The 21,809-nt window shown below is 44.2% G+C and overlaps 1 protein-coding gene and 1 long non-coding RNA gene across 7 annotated transcripts in view; both read left to right on the top strand.

Moving 5' to 3' along the window:
• Positions 1-21,809, top strand: part of AKAP7 (A-kinase anchoring protein 7) — a 160,950-nt gene that overhangs the window by 75,622 nt on the left and 63,519 nt on the right. The window lies entirely within an intron of this gene.
• LOC122936030 lies at positions 13,201-15,989 on the top strand. Its single transcript, XR_006388866.1, has 3 exons — positions 13,201-14,004; positions 14,211-14,249; positions 15,638-15,989. It is a non-coding gene; the product is annotated as an uncharacterized LOC122936030 (long non-coding RNA).

Raw genomic sequence — 21,809 nt, forward strand, 5'->3', positions numbered from 1 at the left:
ATGTAACGATTTTTTTGCAAAAAAATGACATTTTTCACTTTCAGCTGTAAAATTTTGCAAAAAAAACGACATCCATATATAAATTTTTCGCAAAATTTATTGTTCTACATGTCTTTGATAAAAAAAAAATGTTTGGGCAAAAAAAAAAAATGGTTTGGGTAAAAGTTATAGCGTTTACAAACTATGGTACAAAAATGTGAATTTCCGCTTTTTGAAGCAGCTCTGACTTTCTGAGCACCTGTCATGTTTCCTGAGGTTCTACAATGCCCAAACAGTAGAAAAACCCCACAAATGACCCCATTTCGGAAAGTAGACACCCTAAGGTATTCGCTGATGGGCATAGTGAGTTCATAGAACTTTTTATTTTTTGTCACAAGTTAGCGGAAAATTATGATTTTTTTTTTTCTTACAAAGTCTCATATTCCACTAACTTGTGACAAAAAATAAAAAATTCTAGGAACTCGCCATGCCCCTCACGGAATACCTTGGGGTGTCCTCTTTCCAAAATGGGGTCACTTGTGGCGTAGTTATACTGCCCTGGCAATTTAGGGGCCCATATGTGTGAGAAGTAGTTTGCAATCAAAATCTGTAAAAAATGACCGGTGAAATCCGAAAGATGCACTTTGGAATGTGGGTCCCTTTGCCCACCTAGGCTGCAAAAAAGTGTCACACATCTGGTATCGCCGTACTCAGGAGAAGTTGGGGAATGTGTTTTGGGGTGTCATTTTACATATAACCATGCTGGGTGAGAGAAATATCTTGGCAAAAGACAACTTTTCCAATTTTTTTATACAAAGTTGGCATTTGACCAAGATATTTTTCTCACCCAGCATGGGTATATGTAAAATGACACCCCAAAACACATTCCCCAACTTCTCCTGAGTACGGCGATACCAGATGTGTGACACTTTTTTGCAGCCAAGGTGGGCAAAGGGGCACATATTCCAAAGTGCACCTTTCGGATTTCGCAGGCCATTTTTTACACATTTTGATTGCAAAGTACTTCTCACACATTTGGGCCCCTAAATTACCAGGGCAGTATAACTACGCCACAAGTGACCCCATTTTGGAAAGAAGACACCCCAAGGTATTCCGTGAGGGGCATGGTGAGTTCCTAGAATTTTTTTATTTTTTGTCGCAAGTTAGTGGAATATGAGACTTTGTAAGGGAAAAAAAATAAAATAAAAAATCATCATTTTCCGCTAACTTGTGACAAAAAATAAAAAATTCTAGGAACTCGCCGTGCACCTCACGGAATACCTTGGGGTGTCTTCTTTCCAAACTTTGGAATATGTGCCCCTTTGCCCACCTTGGCTGCAAAAAAGTGTCACACATCTGGTATCGCCGTACTCAGGAGAAGTTGGGGAATGTGTTTTGGGGTGTCATTTTACATATACCCATGCTGGGTGAGAGAAATATCTTGGCAAAAGACAACTTTTTCCATTTTTTTTATACAAAGTTGGCATTTGACCAAGATATTTATCTCACCCAGCATGGGTATATGTAAAATGACACCCCAAAACACATTCCCCAGCTTCTCCTGAGTACGACGATACCAGATGTGTGACACTTTTTTGCAGCCTAGATGCGCAAAGGTGCCTAAATTCCTTTTAGGAGGGCATTTTTAGACATTTGGATCCCAGACTTCTTCTCACACTTTAGGGCCCCTAAAAAGCCAGGGCAGTATAACTACCCCACATGTGACCCCACTTTGGAAAGAAGACACCCCATGATATTCAATGAGGGGCATGGCGAGTTCATAGAAATTTATTTTTTTGGCATAAGTTAGCGGAAATTGACTTTTATTTTATTTTTTCTCACAAAGTCTCACTTTCCGCTAACTTAGGACAAAAATTTAAATCTTTAATGGACTCAATATGCCCCTCAGCGAATACCTTGGGGTGTCTTCTTTCCAAAATGAGGTCAGTTGTGGGGTGTTTGTACTGCCCTGGCATTTGAGGGTCTCCGCAATCATTACATGTATGGCCAGCATTAGGAGTTTCTGCTATTCTCCTTATATTGAGCATACAGGTAATGAGATTTTTTTTTCCGTTCAGCCTCTGGGCTGAAAGAAAAAAATGAGCGGCACAGATTTCTTCATTCGCATCGATCAATGTGGATGAAAAAATCTCTGCCCAAAAAAAAAAAAGGAGGGGAAAGGCGTCTGCCAGGACATAGGAGCTCCGCCCAACATCCATACCCACTTAGCTCGTATGCCCTGGCAAACCAGATTTCTCCATTCACATCAATCGATGTGGATGAATAAATCATTGCCGGGATTTTTTATTATTTTTTTTTATATACAAAGTGTTTGCCAAAGCATAGGAACGCCTCCTCCTCAGCTCGTATGCCTAGGCAAACGTATCTTTTACTGCAGAGTAGAAATCTCGTCTTGCAGCGCCGCATACACCGACTTGTGTGTAATCTGACAGCAGCGCAATGCTGTCAGAATGCACATCAGTGCTGCAGCTAGTCGATCGGTTGGTCCACCTGGAAGGTTAAAAAAAAAAAAACAGGCCGCAACGCAAAATTTTAATTACTTTGGAACAGAACATATAAACTTTAACTTTTTGAACTAAACATTAACCTTTTTGCTTACTGGTGTTTTTTTTTTTTTTTTTTTACCTTTATAGAACAAACCTCTCCTTCCCCATGGGTCAATGTGCAAAGCGCAAATCGCCCGAAGATGTGGCGAAGTGCGTTATGCACTTTGTCCCAGGTGAAAGGAGACGTTTGCAGCAGCTGTGAGTGAATGGGCCCTAATAGCCCTGTGTGCCTGTCCTGGTGAGATGATCCCTATGCTAGGTGTACCTGTGTGTGGTACTTCCGGAAACACTCTCCAAAGCATAGGGCAGGGTGGTCAGGACAGTCAGGACAGAAATAGCGGGTGTCACGCCTTATTCCACTCCTGCTACAGACACGACATCTTTTTCGGGGTGACGGTTGGGTTGAGGTACCAGGAACGACATTGGGGAAATGTCGCTCGTGTAGACGGCTAACTACACTGGTGGATGGGGCCACGGAACCTCCTGGGTACAGGAGGTTCTCGATGATCTCTTCCTGAAATTTGAGGAAGGATCCAGTTCTCCCAGCCTTACTGTAGAGAACAAAACTATTATACAGAGCCAATTTAATTAAATATACAGACACCTTCTTATACCAGCGTCTGGTTCTGCGGGAAACTAAATACGGAGACAACATCTGGTCATTGAAGTCCACCCTTCCCATGTGAAGGTTATAGTCGTGGACTGAGAGGGGCTTTTCAATGACACGGGTTGCTCGCTCAATTTGTATTGTCGTGTCTGCGTGAATGGAGGAGAGCATGTAAACGTCACGCTTGTCTCTCCATTTCACCGCGAGCAGTTCTTCGTTACACAATGCGGCCCTCTGCCCCCTTGCAAGACGGGTGGTAACGAGCCGTTGGGGGAAGCCCACGCAACTAGTTCGCGTGGTGCCACAGGCGCCAATCTGTTCTAGAAACAAATGCCTAAAGAGGGCCACATTTGTGTAGAAATTGTCCACATAAAGATGGTACCCCTTGCCGAATAAGGGTGACACCAAGTCCCAGACTGTCTTCCCACTGCTCCCCAGGTAGTCAGGGCAACCGACCGGCTCCAGGGTCTGATCTTTTCCCTCATAGATCCGAAATTTGTGGGTATAGCCTGTGGCCCTTTCACAGAGCTTATACAATTTGACCCCATACCGGGCGCGCTTGCTTGGGATGTATTGTTTGAAGCCATGGCGCCCGGTAAAATGTATTAGGGACTCGTCTACGCAGATGTTTTGCTCTGGGGTATACAAATCTGCAAATTTCAGGTTGAAATGGTCTATGAGGGGCTGAATTTTGTGGAGCCGGTCAAAAGCAGGGTGGCCTCTGGGACGGGAGGCGGTGTTGTCGCTAAAGTGCAGGAAACGCAGGATGGCCTCAAAACGTGCCCTGGACATAGCAGCAGAGAACATGGGCATGTGATGAATTGGGTTCGTGGACCAATATGACCGCAATTCATTATTTTTAGTTAGACCCATGTTGAGGAGAAGGCCCAGAAAAGTTTTAATTTCGGAAACTTGGACTGGTTTCCACCGGAAAGGCTGGGCATAATAGCTTCCCGGGTTGGTGGTTATAAATTGTGTGGCATACCTGTTTGTTTCGGCCACGACTATGTCTAAGAGCTCCGCAGTCAAGAACAGCTAAAAAAATCCCAGGGCCGAACCGATCTGAGCTGTCTCAACCCGAACTCCAGACTGGGCTGTGAAAGGGGGAACTACAGGTGCGGCTGAAGTTGGGGACTGCCAATCAGGGTTTGCCAGCACCTCTGGGATTCTAGGGGCTCTACGGGCCCGTCTTTGCGGTGGCTGCGACGGGGTAACTACTGCTCGTGCCACCGTACCAGCTTCAACTGCCCTTCTGGTGCTCGCCACTTCACCAGGTTGTACGGCAGTGCTGGTACTAGGTCCAGGGAGGGCTGCGCTGCTGGTGTATGCCTCACCACGTAATCCGACAGCGCCAGCCCCACTCTGCTGCTCTTGAAGCGGATCCTGCGCAACCTGTGGTCTAGCGACACGGGGCCGGGTACCCCTGGTGCTATCAGGGACCTCAGCCTCCTCGTCCGAACTTTGGGTCAGAGAGCCACTGCTTTCTACAGGTTCGTATTCTGACCCACTAGATTCATCAGATGAGGGTTCCCATGCTAGATTCATCAGATGAGGGTTCCCATTCCTCATCCGACTGGGTCAGAAGCCTGTAGGCCTCTTCAGAAGAATACCCCCTGTTTGACATTTGGGCAACTAAATTTAGGGGTATTCCCTGAGACTACCCAAGAAAAAAAGCAAGCCTGTCTTACAAAGGGGAGGCTAGCGAAGTACCGGAGGCCGCTGCGGTTGATAAAAAATATCAAAACTGATTTTTTTATCGCCGCAGCGCGTGTAAAGTGAATGTGCAGTTATCCAAAAAAATATATTTTGTCACTGCGGTGGGGCGGGTGTGGGCGAACGCACGTGTGGGCGACCGATCAGGCCTGATCGGGCAAACACTGCGTTTTGGGTGGAGGGCGAACTAAAGTGACACTAGTACTATTATAGATCTGACGGTGATCAGTTTTGTTCACTTCCAGATACTATAAAAGTACAAATGCTGATTAGCGATACGCTAATCAGCGAATCAGTGACTGCGGTGCGGTGGGCTGGGCGCTAACCGATCCCTAAACTACCTAACCAAGGGGCCTAAACTATCCCTAAAACCTAACGTTTGCACTGATCACTTTTTTCCTTTCACTAGTGATTGACAGGGGCGATCAAATGGGTGATCAAAGGGTTAATTGGGGTGCAGGGGGTGATCTGGGGCTAGTGTGTACTGTTGGTGCTACTCACTGTGAAGCCTGCTCCTCTGCTGGATCCAACCGACGAAAAGGACCAGCAGAGGAGCAGGGCAGCCATATAACAGATCATATTTACTAATATGATCTGTTATCTGGCACTTGATTGGTTTTTTTAAAAATCATCAGCTTGTCAGCCGCGATCATTGGCTGGCAAGCTGATGACGCGACCCCCCTTGACGAAATGCCGGCCCGAACTGCGCATGCGCGGGCCAGCAAAGCGCGTCATCTCGCGTCTTGCGAGATTACGCGTATATGTGTGACTCTGCGCATCGCTGCCGCCTCCGGACCGCACATCTGCGTTAGGCGGTCCGGAGGCGGTTAAACCAGCTGTATTACAACCAGTGCCCCACGACAAAATGGAGGCTGTTGTGAAGGCCCTCATGGACGCTAATCTGCAGCAGCGAGAGGCAAACCTGCAGCAACGCAAGGCTAATAAGCAGCAGCAGGAGACCAACCAGTTGCTGCTACAACACGTGATGGCTTTGCAGACAGTAGGAGCAACCCTGAGCGTCCACAATGCCTGGAGAGCAGTCCGTGCCGCGATTCCTAAGATGACCCCTGCAGACGACATCGAAACCTACCTGGCGATCAACGAGAAAGTGGCCATCAGGGAATAGCTACCCCGTGACCCATGGGCTGAGGTTGTCGCTCTATTCCTAGCATCCGATTCCCAGCAGGTGTATTTCGACTTGCCGGATGATCAGGCAGCCGACTACCCAAAAGTAAAGGTTGAATGTGTTGGTCCGGGCCCAGCGGGTACATCAGTGGGGGTTTAAGCCTGCTGACCCAGTATTATGACTTACTCCATCTCTTGCAAAAGTGGCTACAGCCTGATGTGCGGAGTCCCCCGAATATGCTGGATAGACTATTAGATATGTTCTGGAGGGCTTTGCCATACCCTCTCCAGCACTGAATCAGTCATGTGTCTCCTGGCAATGCCCTTGAGATGGTGGACCTGGTGGAACGCTATGAAGCTACCAGGAATCTAAAGGAGGGTTCTGTCGGGAGGAGGGGGTCGGCAAACCCCGGAAATCTGCACCCCAGGTCCGGAGATTTGAGCCGATAAAACCCGCCCGGGATGTACCCACGGCAGACCTGGCTCCAATAGTCTGCTAGTGGTGTCAGGAGCCTGGCCATGTAAGGGCTGATTGTCCCCATCAAGTTGAGCCCATGGACACTAACTATGACTACCGTCAGTCGCTATATGCCAGGAGGCTGTGTGCAACAGGTACCCCAGAGTCTCTAGATCATTTGTGCCAGGTGGAAGTGGAAGACACTCCGGCGGAGTCTCTGCTGGACTCAGGGAGTCTGGTGACCCTAGTAAGGGCTACCCTGGTGTGGTCAACTGAGTATACTCGCCTGAAATTCGGGGTGATGTGCATCCACGGAGACTTAAAAGACTTCCCCACCGCGCTGGTGTCTCTAACCACGGTGGCCGGTAGATGGACCCACGAGGTTGCTGTCGCCACAAATCTACATTATGAACTCATAATAGGGAGAGACTACCCGGCACTGTGGCCTGCTATGAGAGTGACTGATACCCATGAGACAGGGGTAACCCTAGCAGAGTGGCCCGGCTCAGGGGGGAGACCAGATCCCTGGGAACCTGAGACCGAAGGACCAGCAGTAGGGGTGACCGCCACTTCAGTGGAAGAGGGGGAGACAACCCCGCTAAGTTTGATGGTGGGAGACATGAAAGACTTGCAGCCGGGACCTGAATTAGCAGACCTCAATGTCTCCGGGGATAATTTTGGTACCGCCCCAACGTCGGGACCCAACCCTGCCTGCGCCTGGGAAAATGTGTTAATAGTAGATGGTGAGCCACAACAACCTGGGGCAGATTCGGTGTTTCACGGTTTTGTGGTTCATCAAGATATGTTGTATTGGGTAAACCAACTACAGGGTGAGCCTATTGAACAGTTGGTGGTCCCCAAGGCTTATCGCAAGCTTGTGTTAGATCTAGCCCACCAACGCGTTCTCAGGGGTCACCTGGGGCTGCAGAAAACGTAGGATCGTATTCTACAGCTGTTTTACTGGCCCAGCATATTCAAAGAAGTGGAAGAGTTTTGTAATTCTTGCCCCACCTGCCAGATAATTAGCCCCCAACCACATTTCCGTAGTCCCCTAGTACCTCTCCCGATTATCGAAGTACCGTTTTACCTCATAGGCCCAGTACTGAAGTCCCCCAGAGGGCATCAACACATCTTAGTCATTCTAGACTACGCAAATCGGTACCCGGAGGCGGTGCCACTGCGACATACCTCGGCAAACTCATAGCTAAGGAGTTAATGGAGATGTTTTCCCATGTATTTTGCTCCAAGTATGTGCTGCTGGGCTGATTTACAGTCAGGTGAGGTCAAATACCGGACCGGATTTTAACTGCCGGTCCGGGTTTTGGAAGCACATGGCTGTCCTTAAATAGGCAGCTGGGCTCAGAAGCCATGTCTCTGTGTTTGGATCTGGGAGCCTTGTGTCTCGATGAAGGCTTGCTACCTGTTTAGCGTGAAAATCTTCCCACCCAATCCATTTTTATTAATTTTATTAAAGGAATTTTGCTAAGATCTAGATATTGATATCCTCATGAATGGGACATTTAAAGGGGTTGTCCAGGATTAGAATAACATGTCCGTTTTCTTCTAAAAACAACACCATCCTTGTCCATGTTTTCTAACCATGGACAATCTTTTTAAATTAATGGGACAAACCTGCAATATACTGCATTGCCACTACTAAGTGCATAGCTTTCAGGTAGACGGCCTGATATAAACAATGCAGAGGCTGCAGCACCAATGCCACATTCCCGTCAAGCAGCTTAAAGAGGTGTCTGGGCTTTTACTATTGACCTATCCTCAGGATAGGTCATCAATATCAGATTGGCGGGGGTCTGACACCCGGCACCCCCGACGATCAGCTGTATGAGGAGACGGTGCGCACAGTGTGCACGTGTCATCTCCTGCATCGGTTCTGTGTTTAGAGCCGCACCTGGTTTTGGCTCAAAATCACTGATGGAAATCCTTGACGTTTGAATGAGCCATTACAATGATTTTCATGCCTGATCAGGTTTAAGTTTTGATTTAATACAACTGGATCCAGCCAAAACTGAGCCATCGCGTATTAAATGGAACGGATCCTTTTAATTCAGGTTTTGAGATCCTCTGCCGGATCTGAAAACCTGAATTAAAGACGCAGATATGAAAGTGGCCTTAAATACATAAACTGAAAGCCTGCACTGTGCTCATAGCTTTAGTGAGACCTAGGCACATGTGTGTGTATATATATAATACAGTCCTGATCAAAAGTTTAAGACCACTTAAAAAATGGCCAAAAATCATATTTTACATTGTTGGATCTTAACAAGATTCCAAGTAGAGCTTCAACATGCAACAAGAAGAAATGAGAGTGAGACAAAACATTTTTTGAGCATTCAATTAATTGAAAACAACGATTAAACTGAAACAGGCTGTTTTTCAGCTGATCCAAATTTTAGGACCACATGCCTTTAAATGGCCAAATCTGTGCACAGAACTGCTCGTTTGGACTTTGCAAGAGAGCACCACACATGGGACATTCAAAGGTGGGAGAAAGTTTTATTCTCTGATGAGAATTTTTTTTTAACCTTGATGGTTTCCAATGTTACTGGCATGACAAGCAGATCCCACCTGAGAGATTTTTTACGCGGCACAGTTGAGGGGGCACCATAATGGTCTAGGGTGCTTTTTCCTTCAGTGGAACAATGGAGCTTCAGGAAGTGCAGGGGCGTCAAACGGCCGCTTGCTATGTCCAGATGTTGCAGAGAGCATTCCTCATTACTGAGTGCCCTTGTCTTTGTGGTAACGACTGGGGTTTTCAACAGGACAACGCTACAGTACACAATGCCCCCAGGACAAGGGACTTCTTCCAGGAGAATGACATCACTCTTTTGGCCCATCCTGCGTGTTCCCCTGATCTATATCCAATTGAGAACCTTTGGGGATGGATGGCAAGGGAAGTTTACAAAAATGGACAACAGTTCCAGACAGTAGATGGCCTTCGTGCGGCCGTCTTCACCACTTGGATAAATGTTCCCACTCACCTCATAGAAACGAATTTTGGAAGTGATAAACAATAACGGCGGAGCTACTCATTACTGAGTTCATGTTTGGAAGTTGGATTTCTGTTTGGGGGGGGGGTTAGTTATTTTTTTGGAGGTGTGGTCCTAAACTTTTGATCAGCTGAAAAACAGCCTGTTTTCATTAAATTGTATGCTCAAAAAATGTTTTGTCTCACTCCCATTTCTTCTTGTTGAAGTTATATTTGGAACCTTGTTAAGATCCAGCCATGCTAAATATGATTTTTTGCCATTTTTCGAGTGGTCTTAAACTTTTGATCAGGACTGTATCTGAAGGTCTCGGGAAGCTATTAAAAGCATCTGTCAGCAGGTTTGTACCTATGAAACTGACTGACCTGTTACATGTGCACTTGGCAGCTGAAGGCATCTGTATTGGTCCCATGTTCATATGTACCCTCATTACTGAGAGAATGATGTTTAAATATATGCAAATGAGCCTCTAGGAGCAACAGTGTCACGGATGTTGTAGGGGAGAACACCAAAGGACAACAAGAAGGAAGGGAAAAGACACTAGGCCTCACCACTAGGGAAGGAAAAGGGTCACCACCTATAAAACCCTGCTCCTGGCCCTAACTCCTATTCGTATGGGCACCTCTTGTTGCCCTAATAGTAATGACCGGGCAGAGACAACCCGCTCCTTTCCTGGTGAAGGAACCAGCGTCTCGCTGAAGCCTAGTAAACAAAGATGTGTGTGTGGGGGGGGGGGGGAATACAAAACACAACAAGTGGAACACTTAACTTCTGAGGCTGATGGATGATGGACGAACAGGACTTCACCATGAACCACACTCCAGCTCTTCCAAAAACCAAATGACGCTATCCAGAGCGAGGAGTGATGGGTAAAGTCAGACGGAATAGTGGGAGATGAAGGTCACATGATCCACACCTGAACAGGGGGGGTGGACATACCAGCAACACACAGACAAAGTGAAACCAAAAGAGGCTGTCAGATAACTAATGTGCAGATATTCTTTCAGACCTTCTCAAACCTGTCACCGGCGTGACAAACGAGGGCATTGCTGTTACACCTAGAGACTCTGCTCTCTAGGCCAAAGCACCACCTTTTTAGGCTACTTTCACACTAGCGTTAAAATTTTCCGGTATTGAGATCCGTCATAGGGTCTCAATACCGGAAAAAACTATTCTGTTTTGTCCCCATTGGGACAAAACATAACTGAACAGAACGGAATGCTCCAAAATGCATTCCGTTCCGTTCTCATACCGGAGAGCAAAACATACTGGTTGCGGAGCAAAACAAATCCGTCATGACCCGTAGTGCAAGTCAATGGGGACGGATCCGTTTTCTCTGACACAATAGAAAACAGATTCATTGACTTTCAATGAAGTTTATGACAGATCCGTCTTGGGTATGTTAAAGATGATACAACCGGATCCGTTCTGAACAGATGCAGATGGTTGTATTATCAGTAACGCAAGCGTTTTTGCTGAACCCTGCCGTATCCAGTAAAAACGCTAGTGTGAAAGTAGCTTTATTCCCAGTTTTATCTTTTAATTATTATTACCCAACATGGTTTTGTTTTTCCTTTATGTTCCTTATTAATTTGTCTTAGTTTTTTATTTTTTCATTGACTTGTTATTATTACTTTTCTCTGAAGGTAGTATTCTATTTGTGAGGCTCAACTGTATTTGTGAGCTTCCGTCCTCTTTCCCCCATCCCTCTTTTTACTGGCAAATTTGGTTTTAAATTGAATACTGGATTTTCCTCATGTGTTTTACCTAATGAAGGAACCGATCCACTTCCGAAATGTGTTGTAGTCCCACGCTAAAGACTTAGGAGGTAATTTACTAACCTGGAGCAGATAGCTTTGCAAAGGTGCTTTACCATTTTCTATACCTGGTTTAGGAAGTTATGTAGAGGCCGGTGCCTCTACATAACTCCAATGGATCCACCGCCAGCTAATGGGGATATCAAGACTGGCATCTAAAACGCCAGTCTTGGGGTCCATTCACACGTCCGCAAAATAGGTCCGCATCCGTTCTGCAATTTTGTGGAACAGGTGCGGACCCATTCATTTTCAATGAGGCCGGAATGTGCTGTCCACATTTGCGGATTCGCACTTCCGTTCCGCAAAAAAATTTAATTGCAATTGCGGACAAGAAAAGGCATTTTCTATGAGAGTGCTGGCAATGTGCGGTCCGCAAAATGCGGAACGCTTATTGCCGGTGTCCGTGTTTTGCAGATCCGCAATTTGCAGATCCGCAAAACACATACGGACGTGTGAATGGACCCTTAATAAATGACCCCCTTAATATTTGGTAGATTACGTGAAGTTCTCCCTCCTGACGTATAATCTCTAGAATTTAAGGGGATTGCTATGGACACCCCCCCAAGACTGGCACACCACTGCAGAATATGCAGCTTCTAGGATAGCAATTTATGTGACTGTGTATCTGTCTACATATAAAAATGTGCTACTGGTTGTATTATAAATGAACTAGTATACAAACTCTATACATTGTCTATGTTTCATAGCAGTTTACAGCTTTTTTTTTACTGCTGCGTTTATGACCATGGGCACATTGTGTTAGCGTGCAGGAACTTCTGTAATGTACAAGTGGACTAGATTTTATATGTCATTGAATGTATATTGTCATCTTACCCACTAGGAGATAATGGTCAGTTAGACATTTTGTTGCAGTATTGGCATGCGATTTTAGCAAGAAGAGACGTTCCGCCATATGTGTAAAAGATTGTGGTGTGACTGTGTAAATATATGCAGTGAAGGAGGAAGTGCATGCTTCACTGGGAAAGAGGAACATCTCAGATGTGTATACACCGTACGTGTTTGTATGTTAACCCTTTGACATTGATTTTCAGATTTTCCCAAGAAATATGCGCTGCAGCGCTCCTTGAAACAGATTTCTATGCCCATATTTAATATGCAGTTTACTCTAGGTTTTTGTGTAAACGACACTACTAAAATGTCGGTAAAAATTTGGGGTTTTCATTGTGAAAAAATGGCTGGGATTTTCCCATAAACATTACCTATCTACAGGACAGGTGATAAATGTATGATCGCTGGTGGTTTGACCACTGGGCCCCCCACTGATTGCAGGATCCATGTGGGAATGGGCAGTGTGTGACCACCACTCATTTCAGTTCTTTGGAAGTACCTGAGGGCTGTAATCTGCAGTCCCATAGACAGTGAATAGAGTGGTGATCATGGGTCTGCACTACTTCTCCATTAAGCAGGAGACCCCCTTTCTTGTGATCAGTAGAGGCCCCAGTAGTCGGACCCCCCAAGCAAGCATACATTTATCACCTGTCTTGTGGACAGGTGATGTTACCTCTATAGGTTATAGGTAGAATAGGTGTAGATGCGATGTTCTGCACCCACTTATAACAGGCTGTTACACAGGTGTAAATGTCAAAATGTATTTGCAGTTGTGTGCATTCAATAAATTTAACGCAGATTACTCTAACTACATCCTTTACTTATATTGGCATAAAAAGCTCCAATTTTAGTAACTGTGGCCCATGCTATATTCTTTGATGTTGGTTGGTAGCTTCCTCCTTCGGGTCCACCTTAAGCAGGCAAGGAAGGGACAAGTTACCTTTTCAGATATCTGATATTTTCTGGACTTCTGTGGCTGTGATTTATAGGGGAGGTGAAGATTGTGCAGCCCTGAATTTCAGGTATTAAAGGGGATATCTCACAACCAGTCCTTTTTTACAAAAACAACTACTCATATGTTCATCTATTATCTTCTGATCTTTCCACATAGTTTATCACATGAACTGACAAGAACGGCGGCACAGTCTCTCCTGTTTGACGGAAATTGCAGTCAAGCATGCGCTCTGCGGCTCCATTCAAAGGCTTTGGGGCTGCCGAAGATAGCCGAGTGCTGTATTCGGCTCTCTTCATCAGTTCCATGGAGATTGAATGGAGCGGCATACTTGACCACCGATATAAACTGGAGAAACAGGACCCCTGTCCCTAGCAGCCAGACCTCCACCAGTCAGAGACATCACCTATTCTGTGGATTTAGACCCATTTGTTGTTATCTGGTGCCTCCGTGACCACTGTGTGATCCACTTTGCGGGGGAATGCACAATTGAAGCCTTCAGGAAAGTCATCCTTTAAATGGCTTCCTTGACCTGACAGTGCACTTCCATGATAGTTCCCTAACCTGGTGTTGAAGCTCAGTTCTACAAGACTGTATATCATCTAGAATGGCATCATGGAGAAGTGTGTGTCATAAGAAAAGGGAAGTTATGCTAGCCATAAATGACATGGCTATAATTTGGGTAAGCGAGTGTCATGCTCTGTTGTGTTGTCAGCATCAAACAGCAGGACGGGGAGGAGGAGCCCTGCCTTCACTATAGCCTCTGGATTCCTCCTCTGCTCCCCTCCCTTGTCTGAGGAATAAGCAGCGTTCTGCCAGCCTGTGCACTAATCTGCACTTTAAGGTGTTCGGAGGGACGAGGATCAGCAGGATAACACCGTGCCATGGGCCAGCTCTGCTGCTTTCCTTTTTCCCGAGACGAGGAGAAGATCAGTAAGTATCATTCTGCACAGAGTAAATGTTCTGAGCGTTGGGTTAGAAACTGTGCTTTCTGCCCATCTGTGGGGAAGGGAATGAGATTGTGCTGCCCCTGCTAGAAATGACACTGCCAGTGGGAGTTGGCACTGAGAAAGCTTCATAGCACACTGCCTGGTCTATAAATAAAATTATTAAAAATGTGTCTGCTTTCCTTCCCTCAGTTTTCTGGCAGCTTCTTTCTATTAACAGATGCCGACAAGGTAATTTGATGTGTTCTTTTGCATTTGAGAGCTTTGGTGGAATCATTTTCAACTTAGTTGTGTAGTATGTGACTGTGTAGCCCCTATATTGCCTGTGTGTATTATCCACCTTCATCTGCCTAGTAGTAATTGTTCCTAGTGTAGCCCCCCCACTGCGTCCTCAAGTAATAGAGCTTATATACCGCTATTTTAATTGCTATCATAATACTGGGTCATATACTTATCTGATTAGCGGCCAGTAAGCGGCTGCCTCATGCAGAAGGAGCTTGCATTTGTGCTGCAATAATGCATTTCTTGGTAAAATGATACAGTATGTGGAGGAGTGTAAAGCCCACGGTATCATTTCCACATCTACTGCCGGTGTATGAGGGGATGAGCCCAGGTTACTGCTCTGAACTGCCTTTCCAATATAAACATTCTGTATAACATTATATTGCGGCATATTATTCAGTATGCTCTCTAGGATCCTGGATGACACTGGCCCTTTGAATGCTGCATATCTAGGCCAAAGGATTTCTGCATGTGGTTTTACATATCTCACATTCTGCATTGAACAGATGAATATATATATATATATATATATATATATATATATATATTGTAAAGCTCCAATGTAGATCACTTTGGGTGAATGAAAGCCTTTTGTTGCTGTTTTTAATCCTTGGAGAGCGCTGCCCTTTTGAGATATATAATTATCTATCTATCTATCTATCTATCAATGTATCTATCGATGTATCTATCAATGTATCTATCGATGTATCTATCGATGTATCTATCTATATACAGTATCTATCTATTATCTATCTAATATCTATCGATGTATCTATCTCATATCTATCTATATTTATCTATCTATCCTTCTATCTATCTATCTATCTATCTATCATATATCCATATGTCTATTATCTCTCTATAAGTCTATCTCTCTATCTATCATATATCTATCTGCCTATCTATGTATCTATCTGTCTATCATCTATTATCGATCTATATATCTATCTATCTATCTAACTATCTATCTATCTATCTATCTATCATATGTCTATTATCTATCTATAAGTCTATCTCTCTATCTATCATATATCTATCTGCCTATCTATGTATCTATCTGTCTATCATCTATTATCGATCTATCTATCTATCTATCTATCTCTCTATCTATCTATCTATCATATATCTATCTGTCTATCTATGTATCTATCTCATATCTATCTATTTATCTGCGTGTCTATTATCTGTCTGTCTAACTCTCTCTCTTTTTCTCTCTCTCTCTCTCTCTCTCTCTCTCTCTCTTTCTCTCTCTCTCTATATATATATATATATATATATATATATATTATATATATATAAATATTCTATTTTTATTGCCTTCCGCCCTGCTGCAATAGCATTGGTGTGAATGGGATTCACCCAGCATGAAGACAACTGTTATGTTATCTTTTACATTTAGCAGTTTCAGAAACATTTCCTAACTACTACTGAGAAACATTTCACAAAATGATTGTAAAACTGCCTATATGTTTAACAGATGGAAGTTGCTTCTTCATTATGTGTGAGCGTACCTTTAGATGAGTAAAGCCATTTTGCATTTCCATGGAATACAGTATGAGCTGTGATACTCTTAGAGAGCATGTTTTCCATATGTCTCTTGTGGATTTAGTCAGCCCCCCACCAGTAACAGCCCTGTCAGAAGATTTTCGGGCTGTACACTTTGGCATTCAATGATTAACAAGTCTGGGATTGATTCTTCAAATACCGCTATGAATTCATGGTCTTCCTTGGAGAAATGGAACGCTTATAAGTAATGGGATAATTGGTCTTTAGTTTGCAACATTTTCAGCATATTTCTTGTGTCTGGACATAAGACTGACATAGGCTACTTTCACACTCGTGTTTTGTGCGGATCCGTCATGGACGGATCCGTTCAGATAATACATCCATCTGCAGCCATTCAGAACGGATCAGTTTGTATTATCTGTAACATAGCCGAGACGGATCTGTCTTGAACACCATTAAAAGTCAATGGAGGACGGATCCGTTTTCTATTGTGCCAGAGAAAACGGATCCGTCCCCATTGACTTACATTGTGTGTCAGGACGGATCCGTTTGGCTCAGTTTCATCAGACGGACACCAAAACGCTGCAAGCAGGTGGAATGGGGACTGAACTGATGCATTCTGAGCGGATCCTTTTCCATTCAGAATGCAAACTGATCAGTTTTGGACCGCTTGTGAGAGCCCTGAACGGACCAAAGCGCCAGTGTGAAAGTAGCCATAGCTGAAAGACTATGAGCATGGCAAAATATATCACCTGTGATCCGCATAGGTTCACATATACAGTATGCTCTAAACATCAGTCATGTCTGTCTTTTTCAGAGCACTTCAGGTGTAGCTGAGGGTTATATTATAATGTTATCACAGCCAAGACATGACATTATCATTAACGGGCATCTGTCAGCAGTTTTGTACCTATGAAACTGACTGACCTGTTACATATGCACTTGGCAGCTGAAGGCATCTGTGTTAGTCCCATGTTCATTGCTGAGAACCATTAGTTTTTAATGTATGTAAATGAGCCATTAGGAGCAACGGGGGCGTTGTCGTTACACCTACAGGCAGCTGTCTCTGCGACTGCCATGCCCTTTGCATTTTGATTGACTTTAGGAGAAGTCAGGGCCAGGTGTGATGAAATTTTTACTTCCTGGCGCTGTCAATCAAAATGCAGAGGGTGCAGCAGTCGCAGAGAGAGCAGAGCCTCTAGGAGTAATGGCTCCTAGAGGCCCATATATTAAAACTTCATTTTCTCAGAAATGCCAGCACATATGAACATGGGACCAGCACAGATGCCTTCAGCTGCTGAGCACATATGGAACAGGTCAGCCAGGTTCATAGGTATAAATCTGCTGACATGTGCCCTTTGAAGGGAAAGTTACAAAGCTTGTATATAGTTAATGCTCTTGGTTCTTAAAGGGGTTTCCCAGGACTGATATTGATGACCAGTCGTTAGGCCAGGGCTAGCATAGAAGGGGATTCTTTACTGTAAGAGCAGTGTGGCTATAGACCTCTCTGCAAGAAGAGGTTGTGAGGTGAGATCAAAAGCGGCCTAGATGCATTTCTTGAGTACAACAGTATTTCAAATTAGAATGACTAGATTACTGTAGATGGATTTGTTGATTGCCAGATTTATAGTTGGGAAGGATTTGTTCCTCCTCAGATGAGGAAAATTGGCTTCTACCTCTCGAGGATTACTTTGCCTTCCTCTTAGGGAGAGAGCACCTTAAAGAGTTAGTTCCCCCGGGAGCCGGACCCAGGCCTCTCACCCGGTTAAGCCAGTACTCTCTGCTCTGCACTGATGAGGGTCAATCACCCCGAAACTGCTGTCTGCAGATGAGGTGCTGGCTTGTTGAACTAGATAGACATATCTTTTTTCAGCCCTACAAACTATGCCATTATGTTAAATGGTAAGTCACATCATTTCAGGGTGTCGCATTCAGGCAAGAAATGCGCAGTTGGATCCATTCTGAATAAGGAGCTTTTCTGGAAGTCTTACCAGTATTACTAATGTACAAGTTACAACAGCACATATACACAGTGCACACTTTAAAATATAATTCACAAATGATAACATCACTTGACATTGTATTTGCCGGGATACGAGGTATACCTAGGACTACTTGCTTTCATGTCAAGGATTACTTAATCGCAAGGTTTCTCAAGCATTATTTGCCGAGGACTCACCTGCCAGAAAATGATGTCTCACCATTAGTCAGAGCGAAAGTGAAACATTTATCTTAGTTTAACTCTGATCCTCTGATTCTGATAGATCCACTTTAAAATGTTCACAAAATGAGTTAGTTTGTTGCTAAACCAGAGATTGCTGCTTCTAGGGAAAAGGCCTGTGTAGCATTTGATCAAAACTTCTTTGCCAGATGCACTGTGCTTTACTGCACCGATTGCTTATAACCCCAATTGTCCTTTTTTGGAAAGTTTTAAAAAGTTATCTCACCAATATGAGCTTTATAAATAAAATGTAATAGCCATACAGTGCTCAAATAACAGTGCCATAAAGTCCAATCTCAATCCACGTTAGTAAATGAAACATGGACTCTGATTACTGCTTGCTAAATTTGGCAATGCCTCTTTTAGGCCTCTTTCCAACGGGCGTGTGCGCCCCGTGGTCGTTCTGTGGCCCGCAAAATGCGGGCCGCAATGCACGAGCACAGTCCGTAGGGCAGCCGCATCGGATCGCGGACCAATTCACCTGAATGGGTCCGCGATCCGGCCGTTCCGCAAAAAGATAGGACATGTTCTATCTTTTTGCAGAACGGAAGTACGGGACGAAACTGCATGGAAGCACTTTGTAGTGCTTCCGTAGGGTTCCTTGTTTCCGTTCCGCACCATTCTGCATCTCCGGATTTGCAGACCCATTGAGGTGAATGGGTCCGCATCCGTGATGTGGAATGCCCACGAATGGCGCCCGTGTATTGCGGATCCGCAAATGCGCACACGCCCGTGGGAAAGAGGCCTTACTCTGAGACAGAGGATTCAATGTGGTTGTGAGTACTGAAAGACAAAAATCTCTGCTCTACTACATAAAGACTTTTAACATGTTGCAGCAACTAAACAATAAAACGCTCCTGAAATCAATTCTCAGTGGGGAAAGCTATAATTGCATGTCTAAACTGGGCCAGATCTAGTATTTGTTAGATGTGCTATAAAATAAAAAAATACAAACAGCGCTGAATGCCACATAGATTAGTAATGCAATGCAAAGCACCATAGCTCCCAGGGCTTAATAGATGGGTTCTCACGTAGTTGTGGAAGGCCCACAACAACCTCGCTGGATCTTCAGGCTGCAGGTCCCTGAGAAGATCACACAGACAGCTGGATGTCTAATTACTGGCAAACAAAACCAAAAAAGCAAGAGAAAATAGAAGAATCAACGTGCCAAACCAGGGGTGATCCAGATATTTTTTTTATTGAATCCACATGTAATGCATTTTGGGAAATAAATCCCCTTCTTCCGATAAATGGATTAGATTAGATAGTTGTAGTGGGTCCTTCTATCTGCTCTTGGGGGTTCTTTTCTGTCCTCCTATCCTTACTACTGTTCATTAAACAAATATGCCAGAGTTATTGCAGTGGCTTGGGTTGTATAGCCTGCCTCACTAAAAGGTTAAGACAACTTTTATTGTCTTTCTTTCATATTTTGCAAACTAAGCCATACCCCTTTTTTGACTGAACGAGTGTAAGAAAGAGTAAAGCCACGGACCGTGAGATACCGGCCTGGATTCCTGCTGAGTGCAGGAGCGCACGGCGTCATTGGTTGCTATGACGCCGTGCGCTTCGTGCCGCCGCTGCTGTACAGTAATACACTTGTTTAGATCATACGGGTGTATTACTGTACAGCAGCGGCGGCATGAAGCGCACGGCGTCATAGCAACCAATGACGCCGTGCGCTCCTGCACTCAGCAGGAATCCAGGCCAGTATCTCTCGGCCCGTGTTCCACGGACGTGTGCATGAGGCTTAAATCAGACTTTTTGCGCTAAATTGCTCCGCATTAAATCTCTGCATTAAATCTAAGCAACTGTATGTATTTTGTATAGTTATGCCATGTCTTCCAGAGTAGAAGCAACTTTTTTAATGGGTTCTTCAGTGGATAAATGGGCCTTAGTTGTTGACATCTTGTATGATTTTGGGTCAAATGCTTTTCCATCAAGTTCTTCTACCATCATTAAAAAATAAATGTTTCTATTAAATCAATCAGATTTTCTGCTTAGTTTGTGTTCTGGGCACAGGCATGTTGAGATAAGCTTGTTATAATAAAATTTATGCCATCTGATTAATACTGGATAAAGAATGGTTTTTCACTTACTGTAGTTGGTTCGTAATTGACATGAAATGTAAAAAAAAATATGTATTTATACAGAGCCTCTTATTTTTATTCATTAGACAGGTCTTGTATGAGTGACATTTCTCAGACATTTACAGGTGAAATTGCTGGAACCTGTCATTTATATGCTTGTCTCATTTTGGGTTTTATATGCTTAGCTGATTTTGACCAAAGAGAAGGTAATAATATCATTCTGGATCCTGCAGTAGGGTTCAAGTAATCAATGCTTAGATAAATACTATTATCCAAAGGGATTAACATAATAGAAAACTGATATTCTAGATTCCTCACTTTCAGGTCAGACTAGAACCAGCAATTAGATTTCTCTGTTGGTAATAATAGGAATATAATAAAAGTATTGAACTCCAAGAATTTGGAGTTGTCCGACAGTTTTAGAAATTCAGACAGACCTATAAAAGGAAAAAAAACTTAAAGGGGTTTGCAACCTTTCATGTATTTATCACCAATATTTGATTGGTAGGATCAGATACCTGGCACCCCTACCGATCAGCGGTTTGTGACAGGCATCCGAAACATAACAGTGGACAGAGCCGGAAGCACAAGGGGCAATCCAATGTGTAGTGGTTGTGCTGATGTACTGCAGTCCACCTTGAATTCGCTACCTGGAGCAGAAGTCATCAATATCGAAAAGGTGGAAAACCCCTTTAACTCACCTTGAAAAGGCCTCAGTCTTCAGGAATCGGAAATGACGTCCATCATTCATTTCACCACTCAGCTAAACACTGGCCTCAGCAGTCATGTGTGCCTGAACGGCACATGACATATGAGACTAGTGATTGGCTTGATTGGTCACATCAAGATAGACCATCAGTTCTGGTCCCATAGAGATCGAAAGTCCCAGGGATAAGACCCACAGAATTGGAAAGGAGATGATTAGCAGATGATTTAACGGGGTTCTCTGGGAATTAAGAGAATGTAAAATACTTAAATATTACTTTATTATAAATATATTCCCAAATACCTTTAATGCAGGGATGTCAAACTCGTGGCCCTCCAGCTGTTGCAAAACTACAACTCCCATCATGCCTGGGCATACTACCGCTATCAGGGAATGATGGGAGTTGTCGTTTTGAAACATCTGGAGGGCCATGAGTTTGACATCCATGCAATTGGCTCATTTTGTCTATGGAGCAATCATTAGGAGAAATAAAATGGCCACCGTCCACACAAAACCTGTCCTAATCACACAGGAGGACAAGTTATTACACAACACTGATTCAAAGAGCTGCCTCTGCCTCCTCTCTGCTCTGCTTATCAGAGATTATGATCCTGTATACATCTGATAAGATCTTTAGCTGAATCTCTGTAGGAATGGAGTTCCATTATTGAGATCCGTTATAGGATCTCATTAGCGGAGGAAAAACGCTTCAGTTTTGTACCCATTCATTGTCAATGGGGACAAAACTGAACGAAACGAAATGCACCAAAATGCATTCCATTCTATTTGGCTGTGCTCCCATCGCAGACAGAATAACGCTTCAAGCAGCGTTTTTCAGTCCGCGATGTGGTGCGGAGCAAAACGGATCCGTCCTGACACACAATGTAAGTCAATGGGGACGGATCCGTTTTCTCTGACACAATAGAAAACAGATCCGTCCCCCTTTGACTTTCAATGGCGTTCATGATGGATGTGTCTTGGCTATATAA

This window comes from Bufo gargarizans, chromosome 4, assembly GCF_014858855.1.
Source record: "Bufo gargarizans isolate SCDJY-AF-19 chromosome 4, ASM1485885v1, whole genome shotgun sequence".
Lineage (NCBI taxonomy): Eukaryota > Metazoa > Chordata > Amphibia > Anura > Bufonidae > Bufo > Bufo gargarizans.